We start from the raw sequence: 6,272 nt of genomic DNA on the forward strand, positions 1-6,272 counted from the left end.
TTTCAAACTCCTGTAATGTTATTATTTTGACTTTCTCCTATGAGTCACAAATGTTTTTAATAGCATCTAGAATAGTGAGTACTTTTCAGAAGGTTTTCAATTTACTTTGTCTAGATCCATCAGAGAAATCACTATGTATGGCAGTTATAGCCTTACAAAATGTATTTGTTAAATAATAGGGCTTGAAAGTGAAAATTACTGATTGATCCATGGGCTGTAGAATGAATGTTGTGTTAGCAGGTGCTATAGTTTGGATATGGTTTGTCTGACTCCTGCAAATCTCATGTTGAAATCTGATTCCCAGTGTTGGAGTTCAGGTCTAATAGGAGATGTCTGGGTCATGGTAGTAAATCTCTCATGAATGACTTGGTGCCATCCTCACAGTAATGAGTTCTCTCTCTATTAGTTCCCATAACAGCTGGTTGTTAAAAAGAGACTGGCACCTCCCTTCCATCTCTCTCTTGCCTCCTTTCTTTTGATGTTATCTCTGCACATGCTGGTTCTACTTGACCTTACACCATGAGTACAAGTAGCCAGGTTCCACGTTTTTTGTAAAGCCTGTAGAACCAGCTGTGAATAACATTCATTTAATCATTATTAAACACTAAAAAATGACAACCAAAAATTAGAATATAAACATATTTTGATAATGGTGTAAGAGGAAGTGTGTGTGTGTGTGTGTGTGTGTGTGTGTGTGTGTGTGTGAGTAACTAGAGAGTTAGGATGGAAATAGATAAAGCTATTGAGAATGGTAACGTGATGGTTAATTTTATTTGTCAACTTGGCTGAGTCATGGTGCCCATATATTTGTTCAAGCATTATTCTGGATGTTTCTGTCACAGTGTTTTTAGATGACACTAACATTTAAATCAGTGGACTTTGAGTAAAGCAGATTGCCCTTCATCATGTGGGTGGGCTTCATTCAATCAATTGAAGGCCTGAATAGAACAAAAAGACTGACCTCCCTTCCCTGTCTGAGCAAGAAGTAATTCTGCCAGTAGACAGCCTTCAGACATGAACTGCAACACTGGATCTTTTTTGGGTCTCAGCCTGCCAGCTCACCCTATAGATTTTGGTCTTGCCAGCTTCCATAATGAGCCAGTTCCTTAAAATAAAGGTGATACACATACACACACACACACACACACACACGCACACACAATTGGGTCTCTTTTTCTGGAGACCCCTAAAATAGATAATATCTAAAAAGCAGAAGAAAATGGTAGGGAAAGATATTTTCATCATTTTAACACCTTTTAGTAATATTTGAAATTTTAAACTATGTGCACTATTTCTACAAAATAAAAGTAATTTTTAAAAAATTATTGAGTAATCACTAGGTGAATAAATGGAGGATGCAAAACTTTCAAACTAGTATAGATAAAAATAGAGCATATAAAAATGGATCAGTCAAATTAAAGACTGAGACAGAGGGAAAGCAACAGGAGAAACATGGTTAAAGGGAAACTGAAAATAAAAAGGCAAGAATAAATTTATAATAATTATATAAATATCAATTAAACTAAAATTCATAGCAAAAAACAATAAAAGTAATAAAAAGTCACATTTAATTAAAATAAAAATATTCACCAAGAACATATATAGCTGCCATCTACTGGTATACACCTTGTTGCTAATACATCAAGCAAACACTAACAAAATGACAAGGATACATTGATATTGTAAAATCACTTGTGACACGTTAACAAATATTTAATAGAAACTGATAAAGTAGACAAAATGTAAGAAAATAAGTCTAAAAGGGGTGAGAATAACACAACTAACAATCTTGATTGAAAATTATTTTCAAATACACATTAATTCTCACAAAAATTTGACCAAACCAAAGAAAACCTCAACAAATTTAAACACATACATACTACTTACACAATCAGTGTGACAAACTTAGAAAGCAGCCACAGAAATTGGGCAACTCTCCCATCTGTTATCCCCCTCCCACTACTCTCCATACATCTGCAAATGTAAAAATACCCTTTGAAAAAAATCATAAGAGGAAAGAAAAAGTCAAAATTAAAAAAAAAATTATAAACTATTTGGAAGTAAAAGACAAAAAATATGGACTAGCAAAATTATAGAAGTGTATTTTCTTTTAATACAATAAAAAATTTATAATTGTAAATTCCATTATTGGAAAAAGGATGTAAAATTGAATAAATTTTTAATTCAAGAACTTAGAAAAAGAACAAAATAAGTCCTAAGAAAAATGAAAATAATAATAATATATAAATTAATAATGAATAATTAAGTAAAAATTAAATAAACATCTTAAAAAGAATTTAATAAAAATCTGAATAAAACCAAATTCAATGGTACATTAGATTATTCACAATAATCAAGTGGAATTCATCCCCAGGATGCAAGAATGGTTCAACATATGCAAATCAATGACCATGATACATCACATTTATAGAATGAAGGATTAAAAACCATATGATCATTTTAGTAGATACATAAAAAGCATTTGACAAAATTCATCCCCTTTTCATGATAAAAACTTTGAACAAATTAAGTATAGAAGGAATGTACCTCAACACAATAAAGGTCATATATGACAAATCCATAGCAACATCATATTGAACAGTGAAGAGTTGAAAGTTTTTCCCCTAAGATCTGGAAGAATACAAAGACACCTACTTTCATCACTCTTATTCAACATAGTACTGTAAGTCCTAGCCAGTTCAATTAGTCAAGAGAAAGAAATAAAAGGCATCAAAATTAGAAATTAATAAGTTAAACAGTCTCTGTTTTAGTTAACATGATCTTCTGTATAGAAAACCCTAAAGACTCTTCCAAAAAAACTGTTAAAACTGAAAAAAATTCAGTAAATTTGCAGGATAGAAAATCAACATACAAAATTAGTAGTATTTCTATAAACTAATAATGACCTCTCTGAAAAAGAAGTTGAGAAAAGAATACTATTTACAATAGCTACAAAAAAATTACCTAAGAATAAATTTAACTAAAGATATAAAAGTTCTCTACACTGTAAATTATAAAGCACTGATAAAAGAAATTGAAAAAGACACAAGCAAGTGGAAAGATATTCTGTGTTCATGAATTGGAACAATAAATATTGTTAAATGTCCATACTACCAAAAGTATTCTACAGTTTCAAGGCAATCTCTATCAAAATTCCAATGACATTCTTCACAGAAATAGAAAAAAAAATCTAAAATTTGTATGGAACCAAAAAATACCTGAATAACCAAAATAATTTTGAGCAAAAAGAAGAAACCTGGAGGTATCACACTACCTGACTTCAAAATACACTGCAAAGCTATAGTGATCAAAACAGCATGGTACTAGCAGAAAAAGACATATAGATTAATGCAACAGAATAGAGAACCCAGAACTAAATGTATGTATTTATAGCCAAATGATTTTGACAAAGGTTCTAAGAGCACACAGTGGGGAAAGGACAATCTCTTCATTAAATGATGTTGGAAAAACTAGATATTCACATTCAGAAGAATGAAATTGGATCCCTATATCTTACCATCCACAAAAAATCCTCAAAATAGATAAAAACTTAAATGTAAGACCCAAAACTATGTAATTGCTAAAAGAAAACATAGGGGAAAAGCTCCATGGCAATGGTCTAGGCAATTTTTGGATAAGACCTCAAAACCATAGGCAACAAAAGTAAACAGACAAATGGGATTACATCAAATGTCAAAGCTTCTGCACAGCAAATGAAACAAACAGTGAAGAACCTACAGAATGGGAGAACATGTTTGCAAATTGTACATATGATAATGGGTTACTATCCAAAATATATAGGGAACTCAAACAATGCAATAGGAAAAAAACAACTAAATAAATAAAGAAAAAGTAGGTAAATAAATAAAAAATGGCAACAGACCTGAATAGACATTGAAAGAAGACATACAAATGGCCAACAGGTATATGAAAAAATGTTCATCATAACTAATCATCAGTAAAATACAAATCAAAACCACAATGAGATATCACCTCACTCTAGTTAGAATGGCCATTATCAAACTGACAAATAATAACAAGTGCTGGCTAGGACATGGAGAAAGTGAACCCTCACACACTGTTGGTGGGAATGTAAATTAGTCTGTACAGCCATTATAGGAAGTAGTATGGAGGGTCCTCAAAAAATTAAAAGGCCTTCTTCTGACCCTCAGCTGAAGCAATCTTAAGGATAGTGGAGATGATGAGGACATGGGAGAGTAAGACCAGGCCCATGGGTAGAATAAGGACACAGACACTGACAACAAAGTTGATGGTCTCATTGATTGTGGTGTCTGTGCAGGCCATCTTCAGCAGGGGTCTCATGTCACAGAAGAAGTAGAAGATGACAAAGGGAACACAGAACAGAAGGCCAAACACAGATGTTAACTGGACAATGGCCATGCCCAGGTCAATTCCCAGTGACCCAGATGCCAAAGGAACACAGGTCCTCTTACCCATGATGACTGAATACCATAGGGGGTTGCAGATGGCCACATAGTGATCATATCCTATGGCTGTGAGTGGGAAGTAGTTGTTGATGCCAAAGGTGAGATAGAAGAAGAGCTGTGTGGCACAGCCTTGAGTGGCAATGGGTTGGTGAGGATTCATGGGGCCAGAAACCATACAGGGAATGATGGCCACAGTATAGCAGGTCTCAGAGATGGATAACATGTTCAGGAAGAAGTACATGGGGTATGGAGGTGAAGGTCCATGTAAATGACAGTCATGATTATGGTATTGCCAAAGAGTCAGCAAATACAAAGTTGGAAAGACAAAAAAGAGGGCAAGCCTGTGCTATCACCCAAATCTGGAGAAACCTTCAAAGAGGAGCTCAGTCACAGGAGTGGGCTTTGATATCAGCAGTGAGGACTGTCTGAATCTGAAAGAAATGGACAGAGGAAAGAGAGGGGTGAGGCTCCAACTATGCAACAGATCACACACTGATCTGAGCAGCATTTTGTGTTTTTGTATCTCTCGAATAATGTCCCAGGCACGGGGGTCATCAGTGCTCTTCCACTGACCAAGAGCTCAGCATCTTTGGAAATAAATTTTTAAATTTCTCATGATTTACTAGATGAAGTGCAGGATCAGAGGGAGGGAAACTTTCAACACAAAGTGAACAGTAACATTATGAAAACAACTACCCTCCTTGGCCATTAAAAAGGTGAATTCAGGTCAAAGCAGAGGAGGTGATGAGTGGGCCTGGAAAGTCAGCTTCCTCTGCACTCATCCTTGACCTGGTCCTTTGATGACACATTGAAGAGCCAAAGATCATAAAGGAGGATAAATGTCTGGGATTGATCCATTAATCTCTATCAGTATGAGTTTCCAGCAGAGTGCCCCAGGGGATCTCAGATCAAGCATTCCTTCCAAATATCTGGAGTTCTGGGCATTCCTTTCCTTAGCCCTGCTCCTTTGTGTAGGGAAGATGACTAGTGCAAGGCCAGGCTGTGGGAGAGCAATTCAGGATACCATACTGGCCTTGTTTTCAGAAATGAGTGGCAATGTTTGGTCTTTCTTTTCCCCCAGTTGTTGCCCTTACAAACAATTCTATAACAGAAAACTTTGTGTGTCATTTCACACATAAGTGAATACCAGGAAGTGAAAATGCAAAGTCAAAGGCTATTAGCATCTTCAACTTTGATAAAGTACCATGTTTTTCTCTATAAAATGTTTGCAATGTAATGTCTCACAAAGAAGTGTCAAAATGCAATTTCCCATTGTTACACCTCAAAGAAGAAATAGAGTATAATGGGAAGCAGTAGGACACAGCGATTAAAAGCATGGGCTCTAGAGCCACACTGCCCAGGACTGAATTCTGTTTTCTCCAGTTTCTAACTGTAACCATGGGCAAGTTATTTAACTTTTGTGTGTCTCAATTTCTTTATCTCTAAAATGGGCTTAATGATAGCACCTTCTTTACAGAGTAGTTGTGAGGATTAAAAAGTTAATATATCAAAGTGTTCAGAAAAGTATCTGGAGAGAGAGGGAAGATGGCGGAGTGGAGGTGACCTCCTGGATTTGTGCTCCCGGAGAGGAAGGCGTGGATCTCCACCTGCCACAACGCTAGAGGATTGCTCCTCCACAGGAATGGTCGGGTGAACCCATGGAGAATCACCGTGGGACACAGGGAACAGGAAAAAACAGAGGCGAGTGGGAAATCAGACCGAGATAATTTGGAGAGTGCGGGACGGAAAACAGACAGCAGAGTGCGGGATGGCCATGCCCGCCTCACCGGCGAGTGGGGCGGGTTCAGCCCCACAGCAAAGCGG

General features: G+C 36.2%; 1 pseudogene; it reads right to left on the reverse strand.

The window, feature by feature from the left end:
* Positions 1-4,146: 4,146 nt before the first annotated feature.
* LOC123634812 lies at positions 4,147-4,956 on the reverse strand (annotated as a pseudogene).
* Between the last annotated feature and the right edge of the window lie 1,316 nt (positions 4,957-6,272).

The sequence above is a fragment of the Lemur catta genome, chromosome 3, assembly GCF_020740605.2.
Source record: "Lemur catta isolate mLemCat1 chromosome 3, mLemCat1.pri, whole genome shotgun sequence".
Classification (NCBI taxonomy): domain Eukaryota; kingdom Metazoa; phylum Chordata; class Mammalia; order Primates; family Lemuridae; genus Lemur; species Lemur catta.